Source organism: Panthera onca, chromosome A1 (genome assembly GCF_046562875.1).
Source record: "Panthera onca isolate mPanOnc1 chromosome A1, mPanOnc1 haplotype 2, whole genome shotgun sequence".
NCBI lineage: Eukaryota > Metazoa > Chordata > Mammalia > Carnivora > Felidae > Panthera > Panthera onca.
Genome location: NC_138339.1, coordinates 227291800 through 227306352, shown reverse-complemented (window position 1 = coordinate 227306352; position 14553 = coordinate 227291800). Strand labels below are relative to the sequence as shown.

Here is a 14553-nt window from a genome sequence, read left to right as displayed (position 1 = left end):
CAGGGGAGGGGCAAAGAGAAAGGGAGACACAGGAGAAGCCCTGATTTTGCCTCCACTATGAGATCTCGCATGCCTCACTATTCCTACCACATACCCAGATGACTTCTTGAAATGAAGCTAGGTGATAAGCAGATGACGGACAAATGTGAGAGAGAAAAAATTGATTTTGTTTTTTGTTTTTCCCTAAAGGACTGAGTTCAAAGTGCTTTCTACGTTTGCAAATCAGATTACGTTTTAACCCAAGTATTAAATTCAGTTGTCAGTTGTTTTGGTTAGTTTGTTCCCAGGTGATCAGTGGGAGGAAAATCAGATTGGTTATAGAAAAAAGAAAAGAGCTATATGTTCTCTGTACATCCCAGCTGAAGTGTGAGTGAAATTCTCAGTCCTACTCTGTAGCTAGATCATATGAGAATTGGGAAAAGACGGACAAACACACAGAAGGACTGGGCATTTTTTGCCTCACCAAGATGAACCCCTGCACCGAGTGATTCATGACAATACTGAGGAATGACAATGTTGAATCTGTTTCAATATGCATTTTTTGAAAGAATACATGAAAATGGAATGAATCTCACTAATTAGCTCACTCTAAGAGGCAAAGCCAATAGCACTAAAAAATTGCTCATGTTGAAGTCCTAGTCAGTGACTAAGCAGTAAATATATCTACTTCCTGAATCATGGGCTCAAATCAGGAAGTGACATTCATTAGTGCTTCTCAGTATTTAGTCATATCTAGACTCCTGCATCATCGATCTGTAGGTGCATAAGTACTCTAAAATTGGCAGCTAAAAATAACAGACACTTATCTTACAGTTTCTGAGGGTCGGGAATCCCAGAGTAACTTAGTCGGGTAGTTGGATGGTCTGACTCAGAACCTCCGTGACAATGGCAATTTAAGCTTTTGGGCGTGATCTGCAATCATCTAAAGGCTGGGGCTGAAAGATGCCTCCAAGATGGCTGACTCCATGGCTCTTGGCAGAAAGCCTTAGTTTCTCATCACGTAAGCCTCTCCCTAGGACAGCCAGAGGGTCTTCCTGAGATGGCAGTGGGCTTCCCCAGAGTGAGTGACCTGAGGGGTTGGGTGCAGGGAGAGGCAGAAGCCACAGTGTATTTTATGGCTTGACCTCAGAAATGACATACCACCAATTCTGCCGTATTCTATTAGTCACACAGAGACTAACAGTAACACCATTAGGGAGGTGCTTACACAGAGTGTGATCTTGTGTGTAACAAGAGCTGGGATCATTGTGACCATCATGGAGGCTGCCTACCATGACTCCTTTTAAAGAAAAAATAAATTCAACAGACCTCTGGCATTGTGTTACTTGAACTTGCAAAGAGACGAAAGCAAGTCGAGACCTTTGACATAAATAAGTTGTACAAACATGGGCTATAACTTTTCAAAGTTTTGTTTGTTCAGAATAATCAGGCCTCAAAACCCCAAAACTTTGTCAATCCTGGGATACAAATTTTAATAAGGTGTCCCTTGATAACTCTATGACTGTCTTGTTTGTTCACTTGAAGATAAGTTTCACATTGCAGTGTTATTGAAACCTGCATTAAGTAGATATCTAATCCACTTACTGCTAGAATCAACAGAAAATCTGCATTGCTTTTTTACTGCTATGCTTTTTGCTGATGAATGGCTGCAAGTTTGCCTGTGCAAAAATGCAATCTGCATAATACATCTGCTCCCGACATGAATACGGTACTGGCTGCTACAGCACAAATTCTTTAGATTTTGGCATGCCTATATCCTGTAGCCCCCAACATGATTCATCTCTCCTATCGCCTTCCCGATTCGAACCGCTGTATAATCTTCCTTTTCAGGATGCTATGATATCGTTTGCCTTCCCTCAGCGTAAGAGAGATCATAAATGAAAGTGCAAAGCAGTCACTGAAATCCTGTGGCACTGATCAATTTCGAGGCGATATCTCAAGATGGTACACAGCATGCTTATGTTAATTATTTATCATCACAGAAATAAAAAAAATGTGCTCACAACTTGTGACATACCAATATAGCTGTTTTCTCGACATATAACTGCATCCTAAGGTCCCCGTTTATACTGAGATGCCCAATCAAATGAAAAAGTATCCATGTTTATTTGTAGACACATCAGGCATGTTACCCCAAGACAGAGGCACAGAAAGTGGGTCTCCACAGCCAGCACATGACTCCATTAGTCTTGCAAATGAGAGGGTCGTACCCGGAGTCTTTCTGTTCTGACTCTCTTTCTCATATTCGTCCTGCGGTCTAGACTGAGGCCCCCAGTTCCAGCCAGATGGCATGTCAGCATCTCAAAGGCATAACCCAAGGGGCAGAACAGCAGTAGGAATTAGGAATCTGTTGTCGCCATAAAGTTGGCTTCGCATTGGAAAATAGTATCCATATGTTTGAGGAGATTTTTGAACCACTTGGCACGACGTTCCCTGCCACCATCCAGAAAATGCCCTCCGGGCCTGAGAGCTTCTTAACAAAGGATTCCCTGGCTTTGACACCCAGTATGGCTTTCAAGGATGATATGGAGCCTCTGACCCTAGACATCTGGACTGTCAGCCACAGTCTGTTATCAGACTGTGTCTATCAGAACTCCTTGCCCATCTGAGCAGATAAAAGAATCCTCACAAAATGGATTCCTCTCCTCTCAGAAGGCCCCCTGGCTCTCACGTCGCGTAAACCCTGGAGAGGGAGGCCTGGCTTTCACTTCTCCGGCTCTGTCTGCCGGGTGTATTGCAACTGACACTAATGCCATGCTGGAGAGACACAGCACGTGGGGTCTTCCTGCTCATCCCGTCTCCTGTCTGCTGTTAGGCGATGAATGGCCACTTAGTCATTGAAAGGGACAAACAAATAAAATTTCTCACACTCAGAACTGAATGTGCACCCACTTTCGGCATCTGTCAGAGTGCAGCAGTAGATGGAGAAAGCCGTCCCTGTTCTGCTTTCTGTCTAATCAGGATGTGGCCTGGGGGTCCTCTTCCTGAGGACTAGAGAGAAAGCACCAGAAAGCACAGGGGAAGCCGTGTATGCAATGTGCTGATGTTGACTTTGCTCCAGCGCCTTTGCTTTTTAAAAACATACTTTCAAAACCCTGAAGACTTCTAGAATACAAATGGTTGGAGACAAAGAGAAACTGCTTTGTTAAGAAATCCCTTGGGATAATTCTCTGATATACTCAGGCTTCAGTTTGGGTGCGGAAGTTCCCAGAAATCCATTTTACTGAGGGTCGTGTTCATTCTTTACTATTGAACTGCTGCAGGGAATCCGAACTAAAGCATAACAAGGAGAATGAGGAAAGCCTCGCAGCAGCTGAGCCACACTGGGGGCGCCCACAGCAAACGCTGATCTGCCAGCAATAATCTTGGGTCTCCTGGGCAAAAATCCCATGCAGCTCGGTGACAGTCAGACTCCCCTCTCATTGCTAATGCAAATGCATCCTATAGATATCACTGAAAAGGATCATTAAAAGTGAGCTCTACGGCTCTCACTTCAGCTGCTTGCCTCCCAGGCTGGGAGGAGCCGGCAGTGTCTAGAATCTCATTAGACCTGCAGCCAGGAAGTAGTTTAAAGCATTACATCATAAGGTTGTCAAGGGAACTCGCCAGGCTGCCTCTCTGGCATCCTGTGGTCCATGCTGACGTGTTCTCTAGACCAGGGGAGGAGTAGAGAGGTGGCCTGCAGCCTGAAGCATGACAGCCAGCAGCCCAGGCTCAGAGAGATGACATTTATGCTGGGATATCTTCTAGGCTGGATCCTGAGATAGGTCTCAGCAGTACAGCAATTCTGTCGTCCACTGTGTGGTAGGAAAGACCCTCCCTGGTATTAGCACCTGCCAGGAGCTCCGGAAGACTTCTTCCTGACCGTCCTCAGCCTGACATCTGAAGGAGGCTATGAAGCTTGCTGAGGGCACCATTCGCTCCCAGAGAGCCCAGGCCCCAGCTTCCTGTTGCCTTTAGAATGGGACCCTGTATTCGTTCTATTAGTTCCCTGGGCTGCCGTATGAAGTGCCACCACCTGAGTGTTCTTAAACGACAGAAATGTCTTCTCTTCTCCTTCCGGAGACTGGAAGTGTGAGATTAAGGTATCGGCAGCACCATGCTTCCTGTGAAGCCTCTAGGGCAGGATCTGGCCCGGCCCCTTCGGCCCCTTATGGCCCCAGGTAGGTGTTCCTTGGTGGGCAGCAGCCTCCGTCCTCGCTGAGCTGCCTTCCTTCTGTGCAGCAGTGTCTTTACGTGAGGTGCTCCTCTCTGTGCCTGTCTCCATTTTCCTCTCCTACAAAGATACCAGTCCTATTGAATTGATCTCAAGTTGATTACACAAAGAGCCTATTTCCAAATAAGGTCAGATTCGCAGGTACTGGGGTGAGGACTTCAATGTTGAAGGACGCAACTCAGTTCATAACAGGCCCACTCTTCCAGTGCACAATCACTTCCCCAGGCCTGTGGTATGGCAGGCCCACGCCTGGCTGTGTAACAAACTCACGGAACACCAGGTGGAAAGTCAAGCCAAAGTCGAGCTGTTAAAATGGAGCCATTGAGGAAATGGAGACAACACTGTGGCCTTGGATAGCAAGGTCACTTCATGATTCTGAACTTGCCAATAGCTTCATAGTTGCTCCTGTCTCCCTTCCTGTGGCTCTAAGGGAAGGTGTATGGGACAAGGAGCTCTCAACAAAATCATCTGGGAAGGGTTTCCCTTCCCGTAATCACAGACAGGATGTTATCCTGGCTTTCTGTTCAGTAATACTCTCCAAGACCTCGAGACTGGGCAGTTTCCTCAGTCCTATGAACGGTCCATCCTTGGCAGTCCAGAGAAAACATTTCTAGTGAGATGTGTTTGTCTTTTCTCTCTTAATAGAGGCCATTCTTTTAAGATCACAAAGTGTTTTTGCATTATCTTAATGTCAGAAGCCTACCAGAACTCTTTAGAAAGGTAGCATTCTGGGGTGCCTGGGTGGCTCAGTCGGTTAAGTGTCCGATTTTGGCTCAGATCATGATCTCATGGTTGGTGAGTTCCAGCCCTGCATGGGGCTCTGCACTGACAGCTTGGAGCCAGGAGTCTGCTTTGGATTCTGTCTCTCTCTCTCTCTCTCTCTTTCTCTCTGCCCCACGCCTGCTTGCTCTCTCTCTCTCTCTCTCTCTCCCTCAAAAATTAATAAATAATAAAAAACATTGTTAAAAAGTAAAACAAGGAAGGTAGTATTTAATTCCACTCCTAGAAGCATAAAAGACCAGGAGACGATGCCACTCCACTCACGTGCTTTCTCCAAAGGTGTATAGAGAGGGAGGCTCCCAAATTTTTCAGCAGAAGCAAATACTGTGTTTGAAACAGCACCCTTAACAATTGGATTAAGGCCATTTACTGAAATAGCAATTTCCTTTCTGCAAATAAGGATGGTTAATTTCAGGTGAGGAAAGGTTAATGGGCACATGTAACAGTGTTAGAACATCCTTCTTGCAGCCAAGGGAAGGACATAGAAACACGGAGAGGTTTGGTGCTGGTCCCAAAGTTCTTTCCCACATTCTGGGATTATTTCTCCTACATCCTGAAGCCAGCTTGGTCCCAGAAAAACTGTAACTATCATTTAGTCACTTGCTGGGTGCTTTACATATATTATCTCACAGACCCTACAGGAGGTGCTATAGCATAAGGACAAAGATCTCAGGCCCCAGAGTCAAATAGTTAGACTCAAGTTCACACTCCCACCTTTCACCTCCCCATATAACTGCAGGCAAGTCAGTGAGCTTCTTTGTGCTATGACATGGGAGGTCCAAATTACAATGTCATAGAGTGGCTGTAAAGATTGAGAGAGAGAGCCTATAGGAACACTCAATAAATGTTAGTTCCTATTATCAGGTATCGTAATTATTCCCACTTTACATATTACATCCCACTTTTAAAAGGAACCTGTGTTTCAGAAGAGCTAAATTACATGTTCAGGTCACACGACTAATTATGGAGAAAAGGTTCTAGTCTAAGCTTTGGCCAACGGAAGCCCCGCCTCCCCCATAGCGCTGACTATTATGCACAATTGCCTGCCTAACAGTTTGGAGCAACATTGCTTTGGGGGCTCCCTGACCATTTTCAGATCAGACTTCTGCCTTTCTGTCTCCTTCTGGGAATACAGCATCCTCCTAGGCTCCCCTTCTAACAAGAGCCCAGGGCTCTCCTTTAAAACCCATCTTCCCTAGAGAACGCCACATAGTTTCGACCAAATCTTTCCCCTCAGCAGGCCCCTGGCTGTCTCATGCAAGAGTGGCCACACCCGTCTGCTCAAATATCTAGGGAGGATGGTGGCTTAATTATTTTTCATTTACTCAACAATAGCACAAAAGGCAGGCTTTCAAGTCACTGTGGCCCAGGTACTGTGATACAACCCACACTTATGACCCCAGTCCTCACAGAGAGTCTGATCTGGAAAGGAAGGAAGACCCATAGGTAATTAGCTCTTACACTTCAGGGAAAGTGGTTATGAAGGGGGCTGCTGTTGATGAACCTCGAGGGGTGGGGGTGCCAAGGTGGAACAGCGTTAGCTAGGTCTGGGCTATTGAGTCTGATTTCACCAACAGGACTTGAAGCAAAAGCCTCCCGGCAAAGAAGAAAGAGCCAACACTGATGGAATTGGTGTAAGCCTAAATAACCCTAGGCGGAGGGGTCGGTGCTGCTGGAGTTGGCTGAGCCCGAGAGTGATGGGATGTGGCTGGAGATGGAGGCCGAGCCCAGGTGGGGAGGTCTTTGAATGCCCACTGCCCTGCCGCTTTGGCTTTTGTCCTGCATGCCAGCGACTCTAAGCCTTCACCCTCCATCAGAAGCACCTGAGGGCTAGACAAAAAATGCAGATTTCTACCTGCCCTGCAAAAGGTTTTGATTCAGCACATCGGGGATGGGGCCTGCACATTCACTTTTCTAACATTCTCAGCTAACCCTGAGCCTGCTCATCTAGCACCACGCTTTGAATATTGTTGCGTCAGAGAGTGGGTTAATGGAGAACTATCCGGAAAATATTTGCATTTTAAATTGAGGCACCTTGGTTTTTCCTAGAGAAAGCCCTGAGGGAACCAGTGGGCATGCTTCACCGCTCCTTCCTGTCTACTGTCTCCTCCCCTCTGCCTAGGGCTGGGCCACCACAGGTGTTGGGCTAAGCTCCAGCTTGGGTGCCAGCACAGCACCCTACTTTGCCCAGCAGCAAGGCTTTGAGAAGGGCAGCATCATTTCTGGTGTTTGTTTTCCCTGAGAAAGGATGCTCTGGCCCCTGCCCTCATGCCACTCGCTGGCTGAGGATCCCTGGCTCCCCCTGCTGTCCCGCTCCCACCCTAAAGTGGTTGCTAATGGTTTCCACAGGTTTTTTTGTTGTTGCTGCAGGTGAATCAGGATGCCTCAGTTCAGCTCTTCCTTGGATAGCTGCTGAGATCAAAATCAACTTTGCTGCCTCTTTCCAGTGGGAAATAACCCACGTTCCACCTAGGGTATACAAACTCCCTTGCAAAAGCAAAGAAAATGTCATCTTGAAAAAGATATGCCATTGAGGAGTTGGAAATCAAACTTTAACGGCCTCTGCATACCTCTGTGAGCTCATCTCTTTCCCTCCCAATCTCACTCTGTCCAGGCTAACTGCCATGACATTCATCCAACATACCAGGCGAGTCTGGGGCTTTGCACCAGCTATTCCATCTGCCTGGAATGTTCTTCCTACAATATCAACATGGCTCACTCTCTTGTCTTTCAGTGAAACCTGCTTAAAACACCAAGCCCTTTCCCCAACACACACACACACACACACACACACACACACACACGGACACACACATGGGCACACAGATACACACACACAAACTCACATTGTCCCCCTAGTTCTATTTCATTTTTTCCATGGCACATATCACTACCTCCCACACTGTATATTTTACTTATCTGTTTGTTCATAGTCTGAATCTTACCCCCTAGAATATAGGCTTCATGAACACAGGAATTCTAGTCCAGTTTGTTCACTGTGGGGTATCTCACACCCAGAACAATACTTGGAACACATAGTTCTAGAAAGACAGTATTTCTTGAATGACACAAACTGGTTCTCTTACACCCTGGTTTTAAGACCTGGACTTGTTCAGTATCTATCTTGCCCAGAATGGCAGTCAAGCTACTGTATGCCTCTTATTAATAAAAACAAGAATAATATCTGCCTTACCCAGATTTCAGTTTGAGAAAGATAAGCTAATATCTAAACTATGAAAGGCTGTGAAACATGAACTGTAAAACAAATGCAAGTTATTTTAATTATTTTCCTATTTCCCCCAAAGAGTATAACAAATATACTCAAAGAAGTCATTACTATGACTAGTACTTTTTTACAGGCCTACTTGAATAGGCTTTCTTTGTTTTACTATGTTCATAAATAACTCTTCATATGTGCTAGAGAAATAGAAAGAAATGTGAAAGCTTCTAATGGTGAAAAAATAAATAGAAATAAATCAAGTGTAAGATTATTCAATTGAGTGTGTTTGGTTAATGTATAAACAGTAATGAGTGACATTAAGTTACAAGGCACTAGAGGGATTGTTCACTCAATATCATCGGAGTAAAATAATGGGAAAAAGTAAATGTTCATCAGTTTTATTAATATATGTAGCTCCAATGTCCCCAGGCCACCCAAACTACAAGTTTAATTGCGATCACACTGACATGAATTCATAGAGTCTGCTGGCCTACATGATTACAGGCTCCCCTATATAACGATAGGCCATCTGCAAAGACTTCCCCAAGTAATCTGAGAATGTTTGGAGTACTTTGAATGTGCTCATGATGATTTCCCTCAGGGTTTTCTGCTGTACCCTACTTGTTGATGTCCACCACCTTCACCCCTTAAAGAAGGTGCTGTGGGAGCATTGCTTTAGAATGTGGAGAACCAGTCCTCAGTGCTCCAGTTTCCATAACCCCAAATAGCCTGTGTCCTACCAGCACTGGAGTCATAATGTGTCAGCTTCCACAGTGGGGAGCTGGCCCTTCTTAAGTCTTGCACCTAGACCCTGGGGATGTGCTAGGAAATGACAGATGAAAAGCCAACAGCCTTTTCCCTTGCTTCGTGTCATTCGGCATAAGACTCGTCTTATAAAATGGCCATCAACAGAAAGCATGCCTTCACATGAACACAGAAAAATCCTTACTGCTTAACAAGCCATAAATAGACCTGATCTCAGATTTCTCGAAAGCTTTATTGTACTTTTAGTGGTGACTCTGGTGAATTAACCTCTGTGAAGAAGCAGACAGGCTGTTGAAAAACAGGAAACAGGTAAAATACATTCTCCAGCTTCAGAAAACCCAGCCATAATTACCCTTGGATTGTGATTAGTGGTGCTGCACATGTGGCTGTTTTCCAAAGCCTTCCTGGCCTCCCCATAGCCCACTTTGCACTCTGGGCAAGTGTGGCCCAGCTGTGCTCATTTTCTGCTTGCTTTTCCCTGGCAAAGAAACATTTGTGCAATTCTCCATTCAAGCAGTAAAGAATGACTCTCAATCCTTCCACCTTTGATAGGAAATAAAAGATCAGAATGCCCTGTCTCTTCCAGAGAAACACAACGGAGGGAACATCTCAGGTAATAGCCGTTGGGACTATTGTTCCCAAGAGGAATGCTGTGCCCCCGTTTCTCACCAGACAGGCCACAATGCCTCCACTCCATGCCCGAGCACAGAGAGTCCATGGGCTTTATGTATACGCTTGTGGGGTAGTCTGCCTACTAATAAATGAATATTCTCTTCTCAAGAAATGCATTGGAGGGATCCTCAAATTCAAATAGTGTAGAACCTCTCTTGAAAAGGTAGTAAGTTTTGGGATGCTCAGTCAGGGTGGCTCAGTCAGTTAAGTATCCGACTCTTGATTTCAGCTCAGGTCATGATCTCAGTCATGAGATGGAGTCCGGCATTGGATCTGCACTGCTGGGCTTAAGGTTCTCTCTCTGTCTCTCTCTGTCTCTCTGTCTCTCTCTGTCTCTGTCTCTGTCTCTCTCTCTCTCTCTCTCTGCCCCTCCTCTGCTCACATGCCCTCTCTCTCAAAATAAATAAAATAAACATTAAAAAACACATTTTTAAATGTTTATTTATTTTTGAGAGGGAGAGAGACAGAATGTGAGTGGGTTAGGGGCAGAGAAAGAGGGAGACACAGAATCTGAAGCAGGCTCCAGGCTCCGAGCTATCAGCACAGAGCCTGATGCAGGGCTCGAACTCACAAGCCATGAGATCATGACCTGAGTGGAAGTCGGATGCTCAACCGGCTGAGCCACCCAGGTGCCCCAAAATAAAATAAAATTTAATTTAATGTAATTTAATGTAATTTAATGTAATTTAATGTAATTTTTTAAAAAGGTGAAAGGCTCTGTTTCACTTTTCTTGGTTTTCATGCACAGACATAAACCCACATGCCTTAAATTTACCTATAAGCAACGATCTGTACGATACCTATGAAATGAATACTCAGTGGTAAAAAGACCAGGTGTTATCAGCCCAGACTGGAAGTCAGTGTGAAATTTGGCCACACGCTACAGTCATATGAGTTGGTATGGTCAGATCAGTCATTTTGAGTTAATGGGAGTTTTCTCTTTCTACCATACATTTAAGCATGAGACACAATGCCACCGGTATCATTGAACTCCAGGCTTAAATTCAAAATCTCGTTGTTTTTTGCGAATAATTCAACAACTTTATATCTTATAAATAAAAAAGAAAAGCTTGGTAAAACAAGAAAAGAAAATGACAGAAAATTGAATCCAAGTCACCTTCTTTGATTTCTATTTTGTCTGGTTTTTAAAGGCAAACTGACTGGGCTTGAAGGAAATGTTGGATCTGGGATGAAAGGTAACAAAATGGAGAAGACAGAGTGGGGAGATGACACGTGTGAATCACCTTTGTCACTCACAGGTTTGCCTTTCCCTAGCTATTATTGCTAGAACCTGTTTGCTCAAAGGTCCAGCACCTTGTCTGGAGCCCAAGAATGATTTGAGGAAGACTGCAAGCCATATTCCTGCTCAACGACAGTCTGAAGTCAGAGGTTTGAAGAACAAGACACATAGAATGGAATCTAACTCCTGAAGGACATCAAAAAAGGGAATTTCCAAGTCATGTCTTGTACAACCCAGCTCTTCAAATTAGCATACAATCATTTCAGCCTTTCTGAACACATTTTTTTAAACTTCAGAGCAAACAGTCAAACTGGTTCATGGATAATTTAGAACGTTTTTGTAAGGGTAACATTGGTGTGTTTCCTTTGACTCGTGGAAATTAATGTTAAATTCATTAATTCCTTTTATATCTTGAAATTGTCCTTTTAATATAAAATTATTTAACTGCTAAGTAACAAAAAAGTATTCTTTAAATCCTTCCGTTTATCTTAATTCTCTCAAAGGTTCACAATGTGAGAACATTCACCAAAGGTAATCACAGAGCCAATACAAGTTGAAAGGCATTCTAGAAATCCGGATGAAACATTTTAAAATTTGGCAAAAACGAGCATAACATATCAGTTTCTGAAAAATAATACAAGTTGATAAGTATTCTTGTGTCAGAGTTATCCAGGGAAAGAAACAACATGATATACAGCTGACCCTTGAACAATACAGGTTCGAACTGCATAGATCCACTTATATGTGGATTTTGTACAGTACTGTAAATGTATTTTCTTTTCCTTCTGATTTTCTTTCCTCTAGCTTCCTTTATTGTAAGAATACAGTATATAATACAGATAACATATAAAATACGTGTAAATCATCTGCTTAGGTTATCAGTAAAGCTGGTCAGTAGCAGTCTCTTATTACTTAAGTTTTGAGGGACTCGAAAGTTATACACAGATTTTTGACTGTCCAGGGGGTTGGCACTCCTCACCCCCAGGTTGTTCAAGGGTCAACTGCACATATATAGAGAGATTTTAAGGAACTGGCTTACAGGACTTTGGAGACTGGCAAGTCTAAAACTGGTTAGGTCAGGCCAGCTAGCTGCAGATTTCATTTTAGAGTTGATGTTGCAGCTTTGAGTTTGAAATCTTTAGGGCAAACCGTCAAGCTGAAAACTCAGGTAGAGTTTCTATGTTGTAGTTTTAATACAAAAATTTTTCTTCCTAAAACCTCAGACTTGCTCGTAAGGCCTTCAACTGTTTGGGTGAGGCCCACCCACTATATGGAGGGTAATCTGCTTTACTAAAAGCTTTCTGATTGTAAATGCTAATCACACTTAAAAAACATCTTTATAGCAACATCTGTATTGGTGTTTGACCAAGAACTGGACACCACAGCCTAGATGAGTTGACTCACGAAATCAAACTATCACAGTCCTAAAAGCAGCTTGTGTGCTCAGAATAAAGAGTTGGAATTCCCTTAAACAATTACTTACTTTCCCACAAGAAGCACTATCCATTATTAATTATCCAATAGAGTCCTCATAGAAATAGATAACTGTCTTCAAGATAAGAACATGTGTGTATGTGTGTGCATGTGTGTGTGTGTGTGTGTGTGTGTGTATGTATAAGAGGGAGTTAGCAAAATGATTACTAATGACTTTAATGGGTTTTTTTTTGAGAATGAAGGACAGAGTGCGAGTGGGGGAGGGGCAGAAACAGAGAGGCAGACACAGAATCTAGAGCAGGCTCTAGGCTCTGAGCTGTCAGGTCAGAGCCCCACGCAGGGCTCAAACTCACAGAGCACGAGATCATGACCTGAGCCGAAGCCTGACTGAGCCGCCCAGGAGCCCCAGATGAATAGTGACTTGAAGTTACAATTTCCATTTGATTATAAATTTTAAAACGAAGTACCTTTTATTCATTTGTTCTCTTAGTCTAGGGAATTTGATATATAAATAAATTTATACTACTGTTAAAACTTTTAAAAACCACTCTTAAAAACTGCAAAAAAAAATGCTGGTTTTAAATTAAATGGTCTTCTGATACTGGTGGCTTATCTTGTAATGAACTAACCTCCATACAGATAATTATTATAAATTCTGTTAAAAAAAACCCAAAAAACATTTCATGACACAGAGAGTCTCTAAAGCAGATGTAGACTGCAGGTGGGAGGAAGGGGACATGACAAAAGGAACTGCACTGAGCGAGAGCCACATTTATACAACTTCTCTCCCAAGGACACTCCCTTCCCTGTGAGGCACAGATGGTTAGAACTCTAGTAGAAAGTAGCATTCTCATGAAGTGCTTCAATTATAAATTTCCTCTTGAAATTAAGGGGGAAATCCTGGAAAGGCGACAGCTAGAAGGCTAGGAGACAGATCACCCGAAACCCATTTACAAATTACTGGTGAACAGTTTGCTGACCTCCGAACTGGATGTGCCCAAAGGAGACTGTAGAGGGTCCTGCAGGAAGCAGCAGCTGGAAGGGTAAAAGAACTTGATACATGTTCCAGCTGCTACCCAGCACAGAAAAGAAAGAATTTGGAGTGGGAGTCCTGCCAGGAACCTTGTAGACTAGAAGGAAAAACCTGAAATATTAAAAGATTGCAATCTAATGTAGCCAATATGACTTTGCTGTGGGTTTTGATTTTGTCTCAGAAGACCAGATCAGTAACAAAGTGGGTAAATGTGGTCTAGACCACAGATGTGTGGGATTGATGGTTCACCATTTGGTGAACCATGATGAAGAATAATTGTCAGTGGATTTGCAGCCATAATCGATCTGTGTCAAGGGTAATAAGATATTTTCATTAAGATGCTATCAAGTAAAATAGGGATTGTTTTATAGAGTGACCAAATGGGACAAAGAGAAATAGTGAAGCTCGAGTCATAAAGATCCAGATTCAAATGGCCTTGATATGCTGGAGAAGTGGTTAGAATTTAGTAGAATGTGATTCAGTGGACAAATGCTTAGGAAAGTGGATGAGAAAGTGTGAGAACATGTAACAAAGCAAGTGATAGACTAAGAGAGTGATTCTTAAAACTTTGGTCTCGGAACTCTTTCATTACCCCCAAAAAACTATTGTGAATTTCAAAGAGTTTTATTTGTATGAATGATATATATTAGAAATTAAAATTGAGGAATTTTGCAGTATATTTAATTCATTTCAAAGTAACAGTAATATCATTGTATATAAACACAAATAACGTTTTTGTGAAAACTAAAGTAGCAACAGGCAAGCATGGCATTATTTTACATTTTTGCAAGTCTTCTTAATATCTAGCCTACCAGATGACAGCTGGGGTCTCCTGTCTGATTTTATAGTCAATTCGTTGAAATATAACATATCATGTAGCTTCTGGAAAATTCCACCCTACACTCATGAAAGATCGTAAGTGAAAATTGGAAACGCCCATCTTATTTTGATGTAGTTTTGAATGTGTAGACCATCTGAAATGGCCTCAAGGGCTCCTTGGAATACCTTCAGAGAGAATTCACATGGAACATGAACACTTTCACACTCTAGGTCACTTCCGAGACTTCCTCTGACTTACTTTTTTTAGGCCTCCTTATCACCAGTCTTTCAGTCTTCTTTCTTACAAATTTCAGGCCATCCCACAGAATCACTAATAACTTTCCATGAATCTATATATCTCCACATCTCTGGCC

General features: G+C 43.1%; 1 long non-coding RNA gene across 2 annotated transcripts; it reads left to right on the top strand.

The window, feature by feature from the left end:
* The first annotated feature begins 3639 nt into the window (after positions 1–3639).
* On the top strand, positions 3640–11311 carry LOC132682179 (uncharacterized). Of its 2 annotated transcripts, XR_009611520.2 has the most exons (3): positions 3640–4163; positions 6574–6727; positions 10805–11311. It is a non-coding gene; the product is annotated as an uncharacterized LOC132682179 (long non-coding RNA). The 2 variants fall into 2 exon arrangements; XR_009611519.2 differs by lacking the exon at positions 10805–11311 and having other exon boundaries at positions 6574–7025.
* The last annotated feature ends 3242 nt before the right edge of the window (positions 11312–14553 follow it).